Source organism: Hypanus sabinus, chromosome 30, assembly GCF_030144855.1.
Source record: "Hypanus sabinus isolate sHypSab1 chromosome 30, sHypSab1.hap1, whole genome shotgun sequence".
Classification (NCBI taxonomy): Eukaryota; Metazoa; Chordata; class Chondrichthyes; order Myliobatiformes; family Dasyatidae; genus Hypanus; species Hypanus sabinus.
In genome coordinates, this window is record NC_082735.1 from 38,381,019 (window position 1) to 38,404,837 (window position 23,819).

Genomic DNA, 23,819 nt, shown 5'->3' on the forward strand with positions numbered 1-23,819 from the left:
GAGAAGAGATAAGTGGCTAGAGTGGGGCATAGAAGGAGGGGAGAGTGGATCATAGGAGAAAGGGAAGAAGGAGGGGCACTGCGGGAGGTGATGGGGAGGTGAGAAGAGATAAGTGGCTAGAGTGGGGCATAGAAGAAGGCGGGGTTGGAAGAAAGGGAAAAATATTTTTATCAGAAGGAGCAATCGATATTCATGTCATCAGGTTGGAGGCTACCCAGATCAGGAATATAAGGTATTGCTTCTCCATCCTGAGAGTGGCCTCATCATGACGCAAGAAGAGGCTGTGGACCAACATGCTGCAGTGGAAATGGAAACTCGTGGGAACAATCTCAAGTACTTTCCAGCTGGGGAAATGGTGATATCGTGGTTAAATTACAAGACTGATATCCAGAGGTTGGATCTGGAAAGTTTTCATCCAAATTCTTGTTTAGTGGCTGGGGATGCTGAATTCAAGTATCATCAGTACTAGTGGTCATGAACTAGGAACGGGAATTAAAATGTTTGGCCACGGGGAGGTTACACTTTCCGTGGTCGGAGTGGATGTGCTCGACGGAGTGGTCCCCCCATTTATGTTTGGTTTCACCAATGTAGAGGAGGCAGTATTGGGAGCACTTGACACAATAGACGATCCCAATATATTCACAGGCAAAGAGTTGCCTCGTCTGGAAGGACTGTTTGGTGCTCTGAGGGAGGAGCTGAATGGACTTTGACCATTTTCAGAGATACGTGCCAGGTTGGAGATTAGTGGGGAGAGATGAATTGACAAGGGAATCACAGAGGAAGTGATCCCTGCAGAAAGTGGAGATGGGGAGGTGGGATTGTAGAGATAAAGATGTGTTGGGTGGTAGGATCCCGCTGAAGATGGGAGTGTTGTGGAGCATGATATGCTGGATGCAAAGGCTCATGGGGGGAGAGTAGGTGAGGACAAGAGGAAGCCTATCGATGTTAAGCTGGTGGGAAGATGAGGTGACCAAGGATGTCTGGGAAATGGTGGAGATGCTGGTGAGGGCAGCATCAATGGTGGAAGAAGAGAAACCACATTCTTTAAAGAAAGAGGAGATCTCTGATGTCCTGGAAAGGAAAGACTCATCCTGGGAACAGATGTGGTGCAGATGAAGGAACTGAGAAAAGGGGATAGCATTTTTGTAGGAGAGAGGGTGGGGAGAGGTATCATGGTCTCTTGGCCTGCTCCATCTTTACCTCTGCTGCCTTCCACCCATAAAATTGTACTCTTCCAAAACCCTTCCTGCATCCTAATCCTAACTTGTATTGTTCCCCAATGCCCCACTATTTTCTGACCACCTAACACTTGACAGTTTAAAACCCTCTTGCACTTCAGATCACTTCAAGGCAACTTTGCCTCCAGCCCTGGTTTCTGTGCTCCAACAGTTCAGATCCCAGATCATCTGCACTATGAACTACTTTAAAATCTGTCACTCTGATTAAACACTTATCCATCAGCCCCGAAAGCACCTTTTAATCTGAAGTATCACATTCTGGAATGATGGCATCTGACTGTTACGGTCAACCGTGAACAATTACCCATGTTAATTCACAGCCCTAGGGTTGTAACTCAATTAAAGAAACATTAACAGTAACCACGTCTCAAGTGCTTTGCAGCCAGAGAAGTGGTGGTATTGTGGTTAAATTACAAGACTGATATCCAGAGGTTGGACCTGGAAAGTTTCAATCTAAATCATAGTTTGGTAGCTAGGGAAGTCGAACTCAAATAATTTCAGTACAGGCAGTCATGAGCTAGGGAAACGAATGTTGTAAAGTTTCATTGCATTCACAGAAGACTGACAAATATGCACAGTGGCTACTTTATTAGGTAGCTCCTGTACCTAATAGTGGCTACTGAGAGTATGTGCGTGATCTTCTGCTGCTGTAGCCCGTCCACTTCAAGGTCCAACATGTTATCAGCTCTGCGACCCTCTTCTGCACACAACTGTTGCAATACGTGATTTATTTGATGCCTTCCTGTCAGCTTGAACCACTCTGGCCATTTTCCTTTGACCTTTCATTAACAAGGTGTTTTGCCCACAGAACTGCCGCTCTTTGGATGTTTTTGTATTTCATACTATAAACTCTGTAAACTCTAGAGACTTCAGCAATTTGAGATACTCGAAGCACCCTGTCTGCCACCAACAATCACTCCACAGTCAAAGTCACTAAGATCACATTTCTTCCCCATTCTGATGTTTGGTCTGAACAGCAACTGAACCTCTTGACCATGTCTGTGTGCTTTTATGCACTGAGTTGCTGCCACAGGATTGGTTGATTAAATATTTGCATTAAGAGAAGTGGCCACTAACTGCATGCTGAAGAACCCACAGCATGTATTTGAATCAGGTTTATCACCTCTGCCCAATGTTGTAAAACTTGTTGTTTTGTAGCAGCAGGTCAGTGCAAAGATAGAAAAATCTATAAATTACAAAATTGAATAAACAGTGCACAATCTGAAAAGGCCAAACAAGCCATTCGGGGACGATTAGAAATGCATAATAAATGTTGTAGCAGCCATAAATCCTGCAGATCAATAATGACCAACCAGTTTAAAAATAACATCAGATTTGTTTATTTCCAACTTCAGTGAACGCTCGATATTCCTGACCAAGCTACGTCTTGCTGAAGCAGGTTCCATAATGCTGGTTACTCACCATGGTTTGTTTTCAGTGACACTCATCCCTGAGACCGATCTTCACGTGAGCACAGGTGCTCGATACACTGTCTTTCACAATCTCAGGATGTGCCAGAGTGTTTTACAACCAATTAAGTACTTTTGAAGTGCAGTGATATGTTCACCAATGCACACAAGCAGCAATTAGACAAATGACGTGATCTTCTGTTTCAGGGATAGCTTGGTGGATAATTATTGGATTGGACACAGGGTAACACCCCTTCTCTTCAAACGGATTGTTTAAGAGGGCAGGTGCACTCTGGTTTGACCATCTCAAATGACAGGTAGTAACTTGGACAAAGCAGTGGTTCTTTGGGGTTGTGTTGGATGATCAATTCACAGGCTGTTGGCATTGACTGAGGTGCTAGCTGTTGTTGTCAAACCCCAGTTTCCTCTGAACGGAGGAGCTGAGAGTCTGGAATTGCACAGGTCAGATTGGGCAAGTGTAACTAACTATTTTCTGAGGACAATGTTGGGACCAACCTGTTTTTTAATTCAGGTTATTGATAATCACTTGACTTTTAAGTACTTGCTGCCCTGGAGGGATTTGAACTTGTGTCTCTGAATAAGTAGACCAGAAGTCTGACTGCCAGGCCATTATCTAAGTTTTTTATGCTGTCATACATTGTTCATCCTAACAACACACTCAAATCTTTGGTACAAGCTCAGATGTAGCTTCTGAACTCAGCTGACCGGGAGCTGATTACTTCAGCTGTATGATAATAACTGCTCAGAGCCTAGTGTGGTTAAAGGGAGAGATAGCCAACTGGGACCAAGGCAGAGAGGAGGAGGAGTGTGTGCACAGGGATTGTATTGAGGATGGAGGGGGTGTGGACAGAAAATTGAGATTGGTGGGCAGTTGATAGAAGCCAGAGTAACATACACAAAATGCCAGAGTGACTCAGCAGTCCGGGCAGCATCTATAGAGAGGAATAAACAGTTGAGATTTCACCAGGCCTGAAATGTTGACCATTTATTTCTTTCAATAGATGCTGCCTGACCTGTTGAGTTCCTTCAGCATTTTGTGTGTGTGCTGTTCTGGATTTCCAGCATCTGCAAAATCTTTTATGATTTTTGTTTCCTCTCTCCTCCAATCTTTTTCCACTTTCACCTTTCCTCTGGATTCCCAGCATCTGCAGAATCTGTGTTTAAGGAGAGAAGCTGGTAGGATTTGGCTCCTGGGATCTTTGGTCTCACTCCAGCACTGTGCTCTCATAGAGGGAGTATAGAAGCAGATCCTTCATCCCACTGAGCCTACATCAACTGTACGAATCCTACGTTAATTCCGTTTTTTAAATTCTCCCTGCGTTCTCAAGAATTTCCCTTGATTCTACCTGTCACCTACACATGCAGGAGTGGGCAATTTACAATGGCCAATTAATCGATCAAACTGCATACCTTTAGGATGTGGGGGTGGGGGAAGGCTAGAAATGATCACAGCCAGGGTCGAAAGATTAAAGACTTGCTTTATTTGTATTGCGTACATCGAAACGTACAGTGAGATGCATCAACGACCAACACAGTCCAAGGATGTGCTGGGGCAGCCTTACAAGTCTCGCCAGGCTTCCAGTGCCAACATAGCATGCCCACAACTTACTAGTCCATACGTCTTTGGACTGTGCGAGGAAACCCACGTGGTGATGGGTACAAACTCCTTACAGGCAGTGGTGGGAATTGAACCCTGATCGCTGGCACTGTAGAGGTGTTGCCCTGACTCCTGTGCGGCCGTCCCCCCCCCCCCCAGGCTGAAGCTGGGTCTTTAGTGCAATGAGGGAGCGGCTTTGCGAGGTGTGCTGCTCAAGAAGGACCAGTAACACCTGGTGTAATTTGGTTTGATTTTCCCAGCAATATTTCATGGAGACCTAACAAGGCTGAAGCACACCTGATGCTGGGGCTGCAAGCTTAGCTCGTACTGGGAAGAGTCTGGTAAATTGCTTTCCCCAAGTGGAAAGGCTGATCAATGCCTTCACCACTACCGTATCATTTCCCATCAGCCACTTGCGTGCAGCCTTGCCTCACTTTATGGACATACAATCAATCTGCATAAATACTGTAAGCTATGGGTGACAGGGTGGAGGTGCAAGGCATTCCTTCCCTCTGCAAGCCTGCAGGTCACCCTCGGGCAAGGTGTAGCACCTGCTTAGCCCCCCCACCCGAAGCCATAGGTGCAGGTGGTGGGTGGTCGTATGAGCAGCCGGTGCATTTCACAAGTTCTGGTTCTGCGACCACTGAGGCCAGGCAGACAATCTCTGAAGAGTATCGTTGATGGCTGGGCTCACCCATTTTGTAAAGACACTTCCCAGAAGAAAACAATGCAAACCATTTCTTTAGAAAAATTTGCCAAGAATAATCATTGTCCTGGAAAGACCACAATCACCCACGTCATATGACATGGTACATAATGGTGATGTAAGCTATTATATTAATTTATATATATTGTGTGTTTTATCATTATTATTTTGTCTTTTACCCTTTGTTTTGTGCTGCATCAGATCTGGAGTTACAATTAGCTTGTTTTCCTTACACTTGTGTTCACAAAATGACAAAGATTTAAAAAAAATTTCCAGACAGACGGAAAATGACATGGAAATGGGCATTATCGCATTTCCAGCTGGCTAAGGTTTATTTCAATCACTGAGCTTTGAAATAAACAGCTCTGTGTTATCAAATTTCTAGGGTAATGCACTCTTTCTGTTTGGAATTGTTCTACTAGATAAAACAGTTCAGCAAAGGGTGCTGGCTGTTTCTTGAGATAATTTCCATGTACTTCAGAACCATTTACGTCACACCACCTGTTCTTAGTTAGTTAGCACAGGTTGACGCTTTCCCCACAAATAGGTGGAGTGACCTCTCTCCTGAAGGTTGTATCTGAATATTCCCAGACAAAGATCAAGGTTTTAGGCCCAGAGCAGGCAGTCGAGTTGATTGACAGCTTTGAGAAGGTGTGCGTGTGATTGATTGGCTGGAGTCGTTTTGACAGACAGGCTGGCAGTTCCAAAGTTTCCAATTACAGATTATATTGGGTGGTGTGTGTAATTCAAAGGTGGTTTGCAGGGAGCTGAGCCGTTTGAAGTTTTATGTGAACCAGCTGAGGAACCAGGCAGATCGAAGTTGGGAGCAAGCTACTGAGTCAAGTCTGTGCTGAGAGTGGAAGCTCTTTTGCATTACCGTGGGTGGTTAAATGTCCATTGTACTGAGATGTGCTGCGTTCTGTTCATTCATCTGCCTTGGGTGAGCAAAACAAGTTATTAACCCAGTCTAGTAAATGTGTACATTTACAGAGTGCTGCAAGCACTCAGCTAATCAGACAGCATTTGTAGAAAGCATGGGAAAGATCTTCATTGAAACTTCCCCTTCACTTACTGCCTGCCTCCTGCCTTCTTTCCCCACTTTGCCCTTCTCTCTCCCAATCTCGATTCCTTTCTCACTTTGGTCAATTTCAGTTCTGAATATAATTGCTTGCTTTTACTGTTTGCCGATTTGTTGATTTTTCTTTCTGTCCCTACATCTTTTCCTTCTTTATACACTTGCACTCTTTCTTTTTAATTAAATCTGTTTCTTTCTTCATCTGTGTTAACGTAACACTGCTCTCTCCTTGCCTTTTTCCTGAGTGAAGGGCTTAGCCATCTGGCTGGGAACATGGGGAGAGGGAGCAGCCATGGTCTGAAGTGTCGTAGGGCATTTCACAGGATCATCGTTACCTAAAGCTAATGACTTTATTCTGGTAACTGAACGGTGGGTAAATCCGGGACCTCCCAGCCAAGCTCTTACAAGGGAAGGCTGCAGAGGGAACATGTACAACTGATGTTTCACTTGCAGAGAATCACACAGCCATTTAAAATTTTTGATGTAAATTTCCTGTGTATTAGTAGGGGGCAGGGTAGTTTTCAGTTGTTGCTATATGTTGAGTGAGTGAAGTTAAATCTAACATTCAAGAAAAATGAAACTGCCAAGATTTATTTTGAAAACCAAAGATTCTTTAGTACACGTGTTGAAGGTAATACATTGCCACTTTTATGCTTGCCCGAAGCCTGCCCCCTAGGCCTGAGTCGATATAGTAGTAGTTTATGCTTGGTCTCATCTTGATCTTGTCCCTGGTATGAACCTAACACATTTCCACCACTGTAAGGAGTTTTATACGTTCTCCCTGTGACTGTGTGGGTTTCCTCCGAGAGCTCCGGTTTCCTCCCACATTCCAAAGGGGCATGGGTTAAACGTAGGTTAATTGATCACATGGTTGTCATTGGACGACACAGACTTGTAGGGCTGGAAGGGCCTGTTATTGTGCTGTATCACTAAATTAAAAATCACACAGCAACTAATATCGTGCCTTTAGCACAATTAAAAGCATTAAGGGTATTTCATAAGTGAATATTGAGGAGCAAAAGTGACAGATGGATTGAGAGAGTGGGCAGAGAGGTAGATCAAAGAGCAATTGGTGTACGTGATGATCCAGGTCACTGTCAATGGATCAATTGAAGGGCACCATAATAGCCCAGTGGTTAGCGTGACACTTACAGCTCAGAGCATTGCAGAGTTCAATTCCGGTGTCATTTGTAAGGAGTCTCTGTACATCCTCCCTGTGGAATTCGTGGGTTTTACCCAGGTGCTGTGGTTTCACCTCAGTCCAAAGACTTTACAGATAGGTTAATGGTCATTGTAAATTGTCCCGAGATGAGGTTCGGGTTAATCGTGGTTGTGGGGTTGCTGGGGCAGCATGGCACAAAGTGCTGGAAACGTCCATTCCCCACAGTATCTCAAAATAATGAGGCCGTGGCTAGATCTGCAGACCAGTCCAGGAATAATCTTAAAACCAGTTGGATGCTGCATTTCACACAATGTGGCAATGGCAAAACTTTAGAAATTACTTTGTAGATTGTCATCTTCCTTAAGATATCCTGGAGTCATGAAAGATCCCACATTTTAATTGAACTGAATTGAATTGACTTTATTCCTTCACATACGAGAGGAGTAAAAATCTTTATTCCGTCTCCGTCTGAACATGCAAATTATAGTAATTTGTAATAAATAGTATATACATTAAAATGTACAACAGGACAGTCAATATAGCTTAGAAATACAATTGTGTCAGCATGAATTAAGGAGTCTGATGGCCTGGTGGAAGAAGCTGTCCCAGAGCCTGTTGGTCCTGGCTTTTATGCTGCGGTACCGTTCCTTGGATGGTAGCAACTTGAACAGTTTGTGGTTGGGGTGACTCAGGTCCCTAATGATCTTTTGGGCCCTTTTTACACACCTGTCTTTGTAAGTGCACTGAATAGTGGGAAGTTCACATCTACCGATGTGCTGGACTGTCGGCACCACTCTCTGCAGAGCCCTGCGATTGAGGGAAGTATGGCTCCCGTACCAGGCAGGGATGTAGCCTGTCACAATGCTCTCAATTGTGCCCCAGTAGAAAGTCCTTAGGATTTGGGGAGTCATGCTGAACAACTTCAACCATCTGAGGTGAAAGAGGTGCTGTTGTGGTCTTTTCACCACACAGCCGGTAGGTACAGACGACGTGAGATCCTCGGTGATGTGTATACCAAAGAACTTGAAGTTGTTCACCTTCTCAACCCCAGATTCATTGAGGTCAGTAGGGGTGAGCCTGTCTCCATTTGTCCTATAATCCACAACCAGCTCCTTTGTTTTTGCGACATTGAGGGAGAGGTTGTTTTCTTGACACCACTGTGTCAGGGTGAAGAGTGGGAGGGAAAGAGGTAATATACATATGGCAGAACTTAGTGCTGGACCAATGCTTTTTTGCAATTCGTGGATTAAGTCTCAAATACTTGGCTAATCAAATTAAAATCTGAGTATTTCTGCTCATAACAGTAGGCTGCAAAAAAAAGACCTAATTTGATTTTTATCCCCATCTCAAACTCTTAAACTGTAACTTTTTAAAATCAGAACACAATTTGGAACATTTCCAACCATCTACAGGCCTTTCCATTAATGTGGAACCTTTCTGCCCCTTTTTCTGTAGAACCTTGGGTCGTGAGTGAAATTGCTGAAAATCTTCTAACCTAACCTTTCTCCGAGAGACCCACTTTTCTCTAGTTCTAGTCTCTTGAACATTCCTGAATTCCTTCACTTCACCTCCAGCAGCTGAGGCCTTGGCTGTGGAAAACGTTCCCTGAAACTTCTCGCCTCCCAAACCCTCAACAGGCACCTTAGACCTTGGGTAAGCTTTCGGAGCCCCACCTAAATGCATTTGCCTCTGTGCCAAGTTTAGTTTGCTACATCAGACAGCAGAGAAGCTCCTGTGACCCTTATAGTTTTTACAGATTTAACTAGAGTACAGGGATTACTGCTGGCTGCAGTCTTGTACACTTCTGAGTCACGGAATACTTACCGCAGGCATCTTAAAGCAGCTTGAGATTGTTTTGATTGTACAGATAAACAAAATCCACAATCCACGGGCAGGATAAGGAAGGCTGGATCCTTTACCTGACAAATTTCTACATGCTGAGGCCTTACTTTTCAGGCAGTATCTATGGAAAAGAGTGAACTGTCTGATTCGGGCTGAGACCCTTCTGCAGGTCCTGAGTCTCGGCCTGAAACGTTGACTGTTTACTCTTTTTCATGGATGCTCCCTGGCCTGCTGAGTTCTTCCAGCATTTTGTGTGTGTTGGATTTCCAGCTTTGGCAGATTTTCTCGTGTTTGGCCTTAATGATCAGTTCCAATGAGTGGGTCATTCCACTTGAATTCTCCTCAAAAAGCCACACTTTCTTGAAGTTACAAGCTGGATTACTAAATGTTTACAAGGATGTTCTCAAGCTTCCCTTGGAAAAAAGTGTGAAAAGCCAGACCTGTGGTAATCTTGGACCACAGATGCTCAAGAGGGTGAAGGACTTTCAGGGTGTCACTGAGAAGTGAGTCCAAACATTGGCAGCATATGGAAGAGTGCAACAGACGAAGGAGTGAATTTCCCTCTGAAGTACCCTGTTAAGCACCTGCTGCCTTCACTGTGCCAGAGCCTGCAGGTCCAACAATAGTTTGATTCACCACTTTAGAATGCACTGAGAAAGTGGCTGGAAGGAAGTCTTCAATCCTGAGGATCTGCTGAAGAGGCCTACCATTGTTGCCTTGCATATTGTCATGGAAACAAAGTGGGGTCTATTCATATGTGAAGGATGACAAGAGGAAAATCTACATTGAGCCATATTCTCTGTTGCTGGCAGTTCAGGTCATTGTGATTACCCTCCTGTCTCAGCTTGAATTCTCACCTCCAAAGAGAGGAGAACGAATTTTAAAATATTGTTGGCTTTGTTAAGAACCTCAAAGGTGTGGGAAAAAGTTAGGACTCGTCCCCAGGATATGCAGGCAAAGCAAGGAGAAATACCACATGTTCTTTAAAGAATTCTTCCAGTATATGAGATGCTCTTACAGGGAATAGAGATTCTAAGAGAAAATCTTGGCTTTTAGTTTTGATGTTTTTTTCCCACATGTAAAAAGAGCTAAATATGCACCAACATGAGCAGTGGAAATAGAGTGATGAATTGCTTCATATAATCAGGAGCAGATTAAAATCAGTTTCCCATTACTCTGCTAGACAATAATTAGACTGGAGTTTCCCCTATAACCCTAGATCTTGCTTTTAGTGGCTCATTAAAGGGGAAGTGTTTTTTTTTGCATTTAACTGCCTCATTACTACAGATTGTCTCAAGGCTGTTGTGAATCAGTGATCACCAAAAGGCCTTGGACAGGATTTAGTCTTCCATCGGGCAATACCTTAGTTTGGCAGTAAACAGAGACTTAACTAGAAAGTTTACCTCTTACCAACTCCACCCCATCAATTTTCTCCTATCCCTTTTATTTCTGCCCAATTGTCTACTGTTCAAATTTTTCCCACCAGTTAAAGATCTCCAGGACACTCACCCCTTTGCCAGCTGTCATAACTGTTGGAGGAACCGACTTGGTTGTCATTTCAAACCCTACTCTGGCCAGGAGTAAAAGGCTAGAATGTGCACTCCAGCAAATATATACTGACGAGGTGCCGCAATGTGTTGGCATGGTTAGCGCAATTCTTTACAGTTTCAGCAACCCGGGTTCAATTCCTGCCGCTGCCTGTAAGGAGCTTGTACATCCTCCCCATCTCAGAGTGCTCCAGTTCCCTCCCACAGTCCAAAGACAGACTGGTTGGTAGGTTCACTGGTCTTTGGAGATTGGCCTGTGCTTCGGCTAGGATTAAATTGGGATATTGCTGGGCAGCACAGCTTGAAGGGCCAGAAGGGCCTTTTCCATGCTCTATCTCAATAAATAAACTAATTGAAATTTTGGAGCTGAGATCTTTCAGAAGAGATACTATTCCTTTGGGCATTTTAGCAGAAAATAAACCGACAGTATTATTTTAAAGGTATGTGTGTATATATAATGTGTGTACATATATATTCCTTTAATATATATATATATATTAATAATATTCATTCCCTGTTCTGATGCACCTCCTGTGCCCATTGATGTGGGTTTCCACCGTGCGTCCCATCTGGCAGGTGGACACCTGCATTGAGGAGCACAGGAGATATATCCATTTGGGTTTCCCGGAGAAACCGGCGGTAGCAGAACACTGCATTCACAATGGCCATAGGATTGACTTCAGCAGAACAAAACTACTGTGCCGAGCTAGTGGCTTTCAGGACTGCCAGGTAAAGGAAGCCATTGAAATAAAACTAGAGAGAAGAATTTTAACAAAGGCAAAGGTCTTGCTCTATGAAATAACTGGAAATTGATTGAAAACCAGGTGGGGGGAGAGCAGAAACCTTATTGGATGAAGACTAACCAATCAGGAGGGACAGACCACAGGGGTCTAAATACCAGCAGACTAGACAAGCCCAGGCATCATCCCTGATAAAGATGGCAGAGTTTGTCATTGAAATGTCAGTTATAATCAATACCTGTACCCTGTAGGAAGTCCAAGAAGAGGTTAATCGTCATCAACGCTGGGAAAGCACTAGATCCTTTTGTTAACTTCACTCACACTGTACTGTTCCCACAATCTATAAACTCACTTTTAACGAGTCTGCATCTCATTTTCTCAATATTTATTTCTTCTGTTGTATTTGAAGAGTTTGTTGTCTTCTGCACTCTGGTTGATCACCTGACTTGGGTGGTCTTCCATTGGTTCCGTTATGGTTATTATTCTATATATTTGCTGAGCTCCCCCACAGGAAAACAAATCTCAGGGTGGTACTTGCTTTGATAATAAGTTACTTTGAACACCTTTCACGAAGGAAGTTCCAGATCATAATTACCCTTAAATGCCTGCTGCCTGTGGTATATGTGGCACAAAATTTTAAACCTGTGCCTGTAGTCCTTGAACAACTTGTTAGTGGGAACTTGTTCCCTCAATTTCCCTTAGTTAATCAGTCATGATTTTTCTACACCTCAGTAAAATGTCCTGTTACAGACTCTCGAGCAGATCAACCCCAACTTAGCTAATTTAACCCGAGACAGAAATTGCTAAATTTGGTAAATCTTTTCTGTTCCGTACCTTCAGGACCCTAACATACTTTCCAAAGATTACCATGAGACTTGGAACAGAATTAGGCCATTTGATCCATCAAGACTGTTCTCAGCTTTGACCCATCAATATCTGACCTTTGTTCACTTGTTTCCCTGCATACTATGCATTATTTTGTCAAATAATGTAGGAAGCACTTTCTTTGAAGATAATACATTAATAATAAACTAAACTAGGTGGCAGGGTGCCGATGCATCCCTCCCAAAAGATGTGTAAGGCACCCCTTCCCTCCACTAGCCTGCAGGTCACCCTGGGCAAGGTGTAGTGTCTGCTTAGCCCCCTGATCAGGGTCACACGAAGCCATGGGAGCAGGGGGTGGTTGATTGAGTGAGCAGCTGGTGCACATCACAAGTCCAGGTCTTGTAAAGACACTGCCCAGAAGAAGGCAATGGCAAACAAATTCTGTAGAAAAATTTGCCAAGAACAATCATTATCATGGATAGACCATGATTACCAACATCATGCAACATGACACATAATGAAAGTGATGAACGTAAGAAATATTCAAACATCCTTAAGTTATTGATGAGACCGTAGGATATATGAGTCCATTTGGCCCATCAAGTCTTTTCCAACATTTCATCATGGCTGATCCATTTTTCCTCTCGGCCCTAATCTCCTGCATTCTCCCCGTATCTCTCCATGCCCCAACTAATCAAGAAACTATCAGCCTCTGTCTTAAAGATTCCCGATGGCTTGATATGCACAGCCATTAGTGATGAAGAATTCCGCAGATCCACGCTGGCTAAAGAAAGTCCTCCTCATCTCCGTTCCAAATGGGCATCCCATATCTGTTGATCAGGCTGATTCCTCTGATTAAAGTATCACAAAAGTACAGCGTGTATTTTGATGGCTTCCAAGTTGAGTGGTCCACTTGACTCCTGCCTCTGTCTGAACATCAGTGTGACATGCTGCTGATATTGATCCAGATCTACCCTTGAGTTTTCAGTCTAAATTTGAAGATTAAATTAAAGGACACTACTGTGACCAAAACCATTTTAGTGCATTTAAGTATATATTTTATTTTCTTTGAAGATCATGATTTATTATTGGAGCTGCAGAATGAAATGAATGTTGCATTCTAGAATTACCTATTTGATTCATCATCATTATGTGCCATGTCATATGATGTGGGTGATCATGGTCTATCCATGGTTCTTGGCAAATTTTACTACAAAGTGGTTTTGCCATTCCCCCCCCCCCACCCTCTTCCTCTATTCTCCACTCTGACCTCTTGCCTCTTCTCACCTGCCCATCACTTCCCCTGGGTCCCCTCCTCTTCCCTTTCTCCTATGGTCCGCTCTGCTCTCCTATCAGATTCCTCCTTCACCAAACCTTGATCTTTCACACCCACCTGGTTTCACCTATCACCTTCTAGCTAACCGCCTTCCTCTCAATCACACCTCTTTACTCCAGCATCTTTTCTTCTTCCTTCTCAGCACTGAAGAAGGATCTCAGCTCAAATGGTCAACTCCATAGATGCTGCCTGACCTGCTGAGTTCCTCCAGCATTTTATGTGCATTTACAAGATCAGTAACCCCAGCAATTATCAATACTCTTCAGAGATTGTCTGCCTGGCGTCCTTGGTCACAATACTATACACAACACAATACAATACCCAATACTATACACAACACAATACACAATACTATACACAACACAATACACAATACTTGTGTGTGATATGCACCACACGACCATCCACCACCTGCTCCCCAGGCTTCATGTGAAGCTAAGGGGCTTCAGGGGCTAAGCAGGTGTTGCATAAGGGTAACCTAGCGGAGGGAGGGAATGCCTTCCACTTCCTTTGCTAGAGATGTGTTTGCACCCCACCATGCAATATCTGAATATTAGTCAACATATTTCCTGATGGTTGGTTGTAGCCAATGTGGGGCATATTGATGTATCTGTGATCTAACCTCTTAGGAACTTCTAGCCCGATTTGGTAACTCGAGCTGAATGTCAGAAGTGATAAAATGATGATGTAGTGATTTATTAGTTGAAGAACAAAGGCAATCGACAAAGACCCAAAATACTTGGACACACTTAAGAGATTCTCCTCATTTTGACCTTGTCTGGTTTAATTATTCATGCTATTTCCACCTCTTCTCACAGCTCATCATCCTAAATCATGCTGTAAAATTACCATTCTCATCTACCTTTCTTCCTCGGGATTGGCCGAGCTAAACTCTTTTGTCTGTTCACAAAGTGGGCGTCCAGGGTTAAAGACTGCAGAGTTAAGGGTCCACAGTAAATCAGCATTAGAAGTGACTGAAGGTCCTCAATGAGGTGTGATTTCAACCTCTTTATTGGGGGCTATAAAAGACAACTGGCGGCTGGAGTCAATGAATCTCACTTTCCTCTCATCCTTTGACCTTCAGGGTCACTAAGTCCAATTATCCTCTGGCCATTTGGCAACGTGAACGAAAGGGCCGTGGAAAGAGTGAACATCCTAACACAAGCCTGTCATCTTCAGTCACTGAAGTGAGGGTCAAAGGGGCCAGACGTGATGAATGCTGATTGCTATTGTTGACGCCAACTGCAATTATATATTTATTGAGTGACAACTTACCAGAGAGTACCAGTACCAGAGAAGCTTATTTAATTAAAAATTCTGTGTGGCATGCAGTGATCCAGACCTGCATTTCAGCAACTTGCAACTCTGTAATGCATTTAGTATAGCACAAATGAGCCAAGGCACTGTAATCCAACATGTCTCAACACTAAACTACATATTAAGGCTTTGGGCGAGCTTCAAATGAAGCAGCTCAAGGAAGAATATTAGGAGGACGTTCCCCAGCTTAAGAGAACAGACCTGCTGAAGGCTTACTGAAATGAAGTGTTTAACATTGGTTGCCTGTGAGAGCCGAAGATGGGAGAGCAGACGATGGGTGCTGGTTCTCGGGCTGGAGTGCTTCGTGGAGATGGAGAGGTATTTGAAAAGAATGTCAGGCAATTAAAGGGTGAATCTAGCTCAGTGATCACACCAAGTGTTGGGTGAATGGGACTCAATGTCACCTGAGGTACAGGCAGCAGAATAAATGGGGATGGAATGAAAGAATTTCAAACCAGATCCTTTGAAAGAGACGATGGTTGTGTGCCTGTCCATCTAGTACTATCCATTGTGTGGTTTTTCTCATCTGTGTTGTATTAGAGTACCTTGAAACTGAAGAGGATACTGACTGTACACAGTAATAACAAACCAGGGGCAGACAACAAGACGACTAAAAATACTTTCAGAAGTTTGCTTTAGGGAACTGGTAATTTGTTCTTTGTTGATGGATTATGTCACTGACTTGAGAATACTAGCCTTACCTCATTTCTGTTCATCATGTATTGCTGAATCAAGTTCATTGTCACTGACATATATCATTAAATTTTGCTTTGTGGCAGCAATGAAGTACAAAGGTATAAAAATTACTGTAAGTTGCAATGAGAAATTATAGTTCAAAAGAGGAATAATGAAGTAGTGTTTATGGACCATAATGAAATTTGATGGTGAAGAAGCTATTACTAAAACAGTGAGTATGGGTCTTCAGGCTCCTGTACCTCCTCCCTGATGGTAATAATGAAAAGAGGGTATGTCTGGGGTGGTGAACATCCTTAATGATGGATGCTGCTTTCTTGAGGTATTCCCTCTTGAAGGTGTCCTTGATGGTGGGGAGCCTTGTGGCCACAGTGGGGGTGACCGAGTTGCCAAAGCTCTGCAGCATTTTCAGTTTTGTACATGGGAGCTTCTCTACCAGTCAGAATGGTCTCCACCATACATCTGTAGAAATTGGCAAAAATCTTTGGTGACATACCAAATCTCCTCAGACTCCTGATAAAGCAGAATGTGCCTTCTTCATGATTGCACCAATTCATTGGACACAGGTGCTGGGAAAACCGTATCATGGCTGTCTGAGTGAAGAGAAGTGTATTGCTATAATGCCTTCTGCAGCCAACTGGGACATCTATAGACAGCGCTGAAGAAGAAACATCTAATTCTGGCAAGAGGCAACGAAACACAGTGAAATAGTAGTTTGGTGTGTGAATACCTTATGAAATAGAAAATTACTCCTACACAAGTTGTCAACCAGGGCTTCCCAACCTTTTTTTATGCCAGTGAGCCTTCCAATTAACTGAGGGGTCCATGGAGCCCAGGTACTGATCATTACACACAATGGGACCAAGCCAGAGGACTTGGCTAAATGTTTACTGATAGATGTTTAACACACCAGACAAAGGAGATTTCTATAGCTGCCAGAACATCTTTGGAATGAGCAACAGACAAAATGCTGGAAGAACTCAACAGGTCAAGTAGCATCTGTGGAGAGTAATGAACAGTGGATGGTTCGGGCTGTGACCCTTCACGACTGGAAAGGAAGCGTCAAAAAAGCCAAAATAAGTAAGGGGGGAGGGTAAAAGAGTACAAGCTGGAAGATAAACATTAGGAAATCTGCAGATGCTGGAAATTCAAGCAACACAATATATAGTTAGGACTATAGGAAGATGCTTCTTCCTATAGATGCTGCCTGGCCTGCTGTGTTCCACCAGCATTTTGTGTGTGTTACAAGCTGGAAGGTGATCGGTGAGACCAGGTGAGGGGGGAAGGTGAAGGAGAGGGGGAAGAAGGGATGAAGTGAGAAGCTGGGAGGTGATAGGTGGAAAGGTAGGGCTGAAGGGGGAGGAATCTGATGGGAGGAGAGTGGACCATGGAGAATGGGAAAGAGGAGGGGCACCCGAAGGAGCTGATGGGCAGGAGAGGAGAAGAGACGAGGTGAGCCAGAATGGGGACTGGAAAAAGAGAGGAGGGGGAGGGGGAGAAATTACCAGAAATAGCTACCTTGTTTCTGGTATATTTCACTCACACATTTATAGAGTTTAACCGATTGCTGTTGGGGGTAGAATTGTTTTCAGTCCCTCTGGGAGAATATAGTTTTTGGAGTAGCCGCTCAATCAGATTCTTGTCATTATCAATGTTCTTGCTGTGTTTCATTGGATGCAAAAAGCACTTAAGTCAAAATTTACTTTGTAACGGACTGGTTGACATCTTACTGATCACCAAATTACTGTTTCATAGCTGCAGATTTGCTCAAGTTTAGTGTTCAGACATGGGGGAGACTGGCACTAACCTTGAGTACCACAAGTCAGGAACATCAAGAGCTGAAATGGTGTCAAGTGAAGCTTGAATTATCCAAGTCCCCTTGACCCTGTCATCTGATTCTGTAATGCAGCCTGCAACATTGATCATAAACTGTGATACAGAAACTGGCAATAATTCCTCAGTGCGCCGTTTGGTACAACCGGATCTCTTGAACTCACATGAGAGGGCCAGAGTGACCCAGGTTTCTGACAAATTGGCTGAGGGCTCCATTGCTGCAACCATGCAGCCTGCTGATCAAAAATAATTAAAGTTCAACGGGAAACTCTGAGAAGACTCACTGCTGAACTGGCTCTGCGTCTGTGAGCTGAGTCTTTGGCTCCTGATTAGGCTCGGATTAAGTTGGGGGAATGCTGGGTGGTGAGACTTGAAGGGTCACCTGTATGCTGTATCTCAATAAATAAATATTTCACCATATGCTACCCTGAGATTAATTTTTTACAGGCATTCCTGTAATACAATAGAATCAGTAAAAAAATGTGCACACTTAAGCAAAGACTGACAAATGGTGTGCAGAAGAAGACAATCTGTGCAAACAAAACTAATAAAATTAAAGGTATCGCAGTTAGGACCATCTATGTTAACCATCAGGATGTAATTTCACAGGATAAACAAGCAAGAACAACTAGCTTAATAGATATAGGCATTCCAAACACACACAGCTTGCAGAAATCAATATGCAAAAAACATCAGAAATGTGCTGAATTGAAAGGCTATGGAATATGAACAGGGTATACAGTGTTCTGATAGCAATATCAACAACTGGTATCATCCCAAAGTCGCTACACAATTGCTTCAGACAATTAGGGTTACGCAGTATTATCTAAGCAAATCTTCAGAAAGCCACAATACTAAATGCCACTAGAACAGTTGGAATGTCCCTAGCAATTGAGAAATGAGTGTGCTTGGCTACGTATGCCATGCATCAGGTTTTACCAGCTTAAGCTCAGAAAAAAACATGGATTAATATTGAGAACGTGAGTTATTGAGTCTAAGAAAGTGAGTCCATAATTTGTGGAATCAGTTTAGTGTTGAGGTGAGTGAGGTTATCTACACTGCTCCAAGAGCCTGGTGGTTGTAGGGTAATTACTGTTCCTGAACCTGGTGGTTTAGGGTCTAAAGCTGCTGTACCTCCTGCCTGATGGCAGCAGTGAGAAGAGAGCATGGTCTTGATAGTGGCAGTGACCGCAATTAAAATGGTGTAAGGCCCAATGGAACATTTTGAAGGGCAAGTTGTAAAATGAAATTATCATTTAGTTTCTTCATGGTAATAAAATTAAGATCAGCTGGTGTAGATAAACTGAGGGAAATGAATCAAGGTAAGAAAGACTTGCTATTATAAGACATTGGTACATGGAGTAGATTTTACAATCACAGAAATTTCAAAGCACTCTGCACCCACCCAGTTAAATGCTCTTTAAAATGTAATCAGTATTCAGGTGTTTTAGATATAACAGTGGGAACGAATTTGTATCACGTAGAATACTGGAGGAACTTAGCAGGAGAGGAATAAACAGTTGAAGTTTCAGGCCGACACACTTCAGGACTGGAAAGGAAGGGGGAAGATGCCAGAATAGGGAGGGGAAGGGGTACGTTGGCAGGTAATAGGTGAAACCAGGTGAGTTGGTAGGTGGTCAGAAGCTGGGAGGTGACAGGTACAAAAGGTAAAGGAATGAAGAAGGAGGAATCTTGATAGGAGAAGAGAGTGAACTTTAGCAGGTAGGGAAAGAGGAGGAGCACCAGGGGAAGATGACAGATAGGTGAATAGAAGAGAAGGGAGCCAGAATGGAGAAAGAAGGAGAGGAGGAGAAATTACCAGAAGCTAGAGAAATCAATGTTCATGTTGTCAGGTTGGAGACTACTCAGATGGAATATGAAGTGTTGCTCCTCCACCCTGAGGGTGGCCTCGTCAGGATGAAGGGTCTTGGCCTGAAACGTCGACAGCGCTTCTTCCTGTAGATGCTGCCTGGCCTGCAGCGTTCCGCCAGCATTTTGTGTGTGTGTATTGCTTGAATTTCCAGTGTTTTTTCCCCCCAAATTCAAAGTAAATTTACTGTCAAAGTACACACACAAACGACTTTGAGATTGAGTTCTTGGAGGCGTTTACAGGACAAATAGAAATACAAAGGAATTTCTATGGTACATTGGTAAGAGTTGATAGGAACATGACAAATTCCTGTAGTGTCCTGAGGAAGTAGACGCGTTGGTGAGCTTCCTCGGCTGTGACATAAATGTGGTCGGACCAGACAGACGATTGGTGATTCGACACTGTTGATTTGGACAGGATAATGCACATTGTCCTCTTTCTAATTCCTTTTTTAAAGTAAAAAGCTTTGGGTCAAATTCTTAGCTTCATACACAAGATACCGGAGGAACTCAGCAGGTCAGGCAGCAGGCGAACAAATGACATTTTGGGCTGAGCCTCTCTTCAGGACAGGAAAGGAATGGGAAAGGTAAAATAAGGAGGAGGACAGAGGCGAAGAAGTACAAGTTAAAAGGTGTATATTGATAATGCCAATAACTGATGTCTAGAGATTCAAAGTCTAGAGGTTCATTTGTCAACCATATTTTTTCATAATCATTTAGATCCATTATCTCCCTCTGAGTTGCCCCAGCTCGATTCTAGACTGGTGTGTTCTGTTACATATTCACAAATAAATATCATTGATCAGTTTTCTCTGTATAGCATACAGATTTATTAGTGCATGTAAATTTGCAAAAAAGTGATTCCTCTATGTAGGTGTTTGAGGTTTTGTTCATTGTTTCTTGACTATTATAAGTTAAAGCCCAAAATTTGAAACACTATTATTCTGAGTTATGAGTTCTGTGTAAAGCGACAAGCTTGTAGATAACGTACCGTTAACATTGATCTTTGTTCTTCTCTTCTAACTATGTCCTTACTAAATGAAGGGTGGAGTCAGCAAATTAAATTTGACTTTGGTGTCATTCGCTATAAAAAGCAGAAATTATATAGCATGAGAGGCGCACTAAAGAAGTTTAGAAGGAATTGGGAGTAATTGTGGTCTGAGATATTTTGGCTTCGTACTCTCCAAACTTTAGTAGTGTTTTTCCCGAAACCAATTCGTAAAGAGAAGCATTTTGGTATCACTGAACAAAAAGGAGAAAGTGAGTTGAGGAATGAAGGAAGGTGAGATGATATTTAATTTAAATATCACATTGGAATGCTCATTGTCTTTTGCACACTGTTCGAATGCCTAAGTTGGTGGGGTCTTTCATTGATTCTATTATGGATTTATTGAGAATGATGGCAAGAAAATGAATCTCAGGGTTTTATATGGTGACATATATGGACGTTCAGCTTTGAAAATGTTTCTGAATGGGCTGTGTTTAGAGAGCTGATGAAAGTAGCATTTGGAAGATTGTGTGCAGGTCTTGGCACCACTGAACATCGGGAAGGATATTGAGTGAGCACAGGGAAGATTTATCGCAATAACTGAACACCACGGTGAAAATGGAAATTAGCCAACTTCTTGCTATACAGTATTCCCTCCAGTTGGAATGTTAGAATCAGAATCTGATTTAATGTCATGGGCATATGTTGCGAGATTTTTGTTTTGTGGCAACAGCACATTTCAATATACTGCACAATAAAAACTGTGAATTACTGTCCTTGATGCTATGGAGGCTGGTGCCCTTGATGGAGCCGACTAAGTTTAGAACTTTCTGATGCCCAGTATAATCAGGGATTTTGAAACTTTAAGAAGATTGTGGAGAGTCTATTTTTGATTCAGTGATACAGAAATTGGGACCTTCCATAAATGGACAAGGTGAGAGAACTCTTCTGTAAATGGCATCTCAAACTGGTTCTGTTGTTCACTTTGATCTCAGACTGAGATTTTTGTCAACCAGACTGGAAAGTGGAGCTGTGATGTTTGTCAGCTGTATCAATGAGTGAGAGAGCTGGTGTAAGGGATTGAAAACCCCGTTCCTGTTCCCATGTCAGACGGAGATAGGAAAGGTAAGTTAGTATAGAGTCAAGTGGTTCTGGGGAATATTATAAATATGGTGGGGAAAGGGGGAATGAGATAAAGGCATTTGAAATTGAATTGTAAAACTTAGTATGTGATGTTATAACCAATAATTACTGGTAATGAGATGTGATGGGTTCTTGCAACAATACAGATAATAGAATTCTGTGAGAACACAAAATTTCCATTTTACTCTATTTAAAGGGAATATGAGATTTATCTGGCAGGGAAAGTGAAGGAAAATCCCAAGAAGTTACATTAAAAGTAAAAGAATGGATAGAGAGAGAGTAGGTTCACTGAGAATTCAGCAGGGCTGCCTGTGTCTTGATTTGTTCTTAATCATTAAGGGATTTACTCATCACTTGACCTTCTAAACCCAATGTAGCTTCATTTATTTTGACCAGAACCTCGATACATCTTGTCCATCAGGATTCCCTAAACTCACCAGGTTTTACCCTTCACCATAACAGGAACAGGTTGACACTGAACTCTTGATATATTGCTCTGGAAAACCTCTTGCTTGCTGTTCCTTCCTTTTCCTTCAAATATACTCTCCCAATCAACCTAATTCCCTCAAAATTAGCCCTGCTCCAATTTAGGAGCCTAACCCGTGGACTTGCCCTGTCCTTTTTCTTCTCTATCCAAAAACTGCCTTCAACTAGAACGAGTTAATATTAACATTTGGATCTATAAATGTCAGAAATAGGAGCAGCTATTGGCCATGTTGGACTTTGAAACTGTTCCATGCTTTAAATAAATGTGTTTACTGTGCTTGCTCTTGTTGCCATGTCAAGTAATTCAGTAAAGAAAGGAAGAAATCTATTAAGGCAGAAAATGAACGACCAAATAGAGCAAGCTGTATAATTTCGAAATTGGCGGGGGAAGAGAGAATAAATGTACGGGAATGTTTGAAAATGGTGAAACAAGGCTGTTTATAAATACCTACAGGAAGCTGTTGGGCTTTCCAGATGGAGACTGGCTTCTTTAGCGGATGGTGCTTTGCAAGCCTCAGAAAGACAGTGTCTGGAGCATTGTGTTCGGCTCTTGGCACTGCTGGATGTTAGGAAGGACGTTAGTCTGGGTGTGAATGCAGGAAAAATGAATTACAAATTTTATAAATGTGTTAGGCCTTCAGAGGAGCATTGTGTTCCATTAAGGACGTCGTACTTAGGAAGGATGTCAGGTCCTCGAGGGACTGTTAACTTACTAAAGCAGTATTGGTGTGCAAGGATGGCCTCAAACTAGGGGCAGAAAGCTAAGTTAGGAGTGCCATCAAGAGTGTGCTGACCAGATACGTCATCCCCACCCCACCTTTTCACTCTTGCGTCTTTCTTCCCTCCTTCCCAGTCCTGAAAAATGGGTCTTGGCCTGAAATGTTGATTGTTTATGCATTTCCGTAGACGGTACCTGACCTGCTGAGTTCCTCCAGCATATTGTGTGTGTGTTTGCGATTCCAGACTTAGCTGCATTACCATCTAATTGCGGAGTCGCGAGGCACCTGGCCACAAGCCCCTCCAAAGGATTGTGAAGTCTGCGGGGAGGATCATCGGGGTCTCTCTCCCCCCATTCAGGATATTTATCAGGAATTCGATGATCTCTGCAACCCATCCAACAATCTCTTTGACCCCTTCCATCAGACACAAGGTACCATAGCATTAGGAGAAGAACTGTTAGAATGAAAAACAGCTTCTTCCCCCAGACTGTAAGACTACTGAATTCCCTAACACCACCCAGGTCTCATCACGTTATACTGTTATACTGTTTACTACTTGTATATATGCACCTTATTATCTGTTCATTTATTTGTGGTAATACTACTTTGTGTTAAGTGTGTAAGATGTATTGTGCACCTTGGTCCAGAGGAAAGTTGTTTCACTTGGTGGTATACATATGTATGGCTGAATGTCAATAAAGTAAACTTGAATTTGAAGGGTTAATGGTTTGATGGTATTGAAACTGAGAAATGGTTTTGCCAGATGGAAGATTGAGCAGAGATGAGAGGATTCAGGACTGACAACACAGACAGAAGGAACAAGGCAAATGTTTTATGTAGTGAGCTGTGATTTATAATGAACTGAAGGGTGGTTGCAGAATCAAGTTCAGTAGTAAATTTAAAAACAATTTAGGATTGTAAACTCAGCCAATTCCATCAAGGGCACTAGCCTCCCCAGCATCCAGGACGTCTTCAAAAGGCAATGCCTCAAAAAGGCGGCATCCATCATTAAGGTCACCCATGACGTCCTTCTTCTCATTGCTAGCATCATGGAGGAGGAAGACCCACACTCAAAAGGAGCAAATGTTATTCGTTGCCTATTGTCCATTTGTTAAAAATAAATGGTAGCTCATTTGGTTAAAACATTGTGTTTTCCTGAGGATGGATGCAATATTTCTGATAATATTTTGTCACTGATACCTGATCTCACTTCTTGGACTGGGTCTTGCTCTACACAAATTGCCTGTTCCAACCACTTAGAGTTAATGTTACA

General features: G+C 42.8%; 1 protein-coding gene across 6 annotated transcripts in view; it reads left to right on the forward strand.

Annotated features, from left to right (window-relative positions):
* Positions 1 to 23,819, forward strand: part of fam110d (family with sequence similarity 110 member D) — a 49,997-nt gene that overhangs the window by 20,731 nt on the left and 5,447 nt on the right. Inside the window, exons 1-2 of one of the 6 annotated variants that reach the window (XM_059954753.1) lie at positions 20,318 to 21,132; positions 21,215 to 21,323. The exons of 2 other annotated variants lie outside the window; for them this stretch is intronic. The gene's annotated coding sequence lies outside the window, so the exon portion shown is untranslated. Of the gene's footprint in view, positions 1 to 19,412; positions 19,798 to 20,317; positions 21,133 to 21,214; positions 21,324 to 22,790; positions 22,978 to 23,819 lie in introns of those variants that run through there. 3 more of the 6 variants (XM_059954751.1, XM_059954750.1, XM_059954749.1) reach the window with 3 other exon arrangements.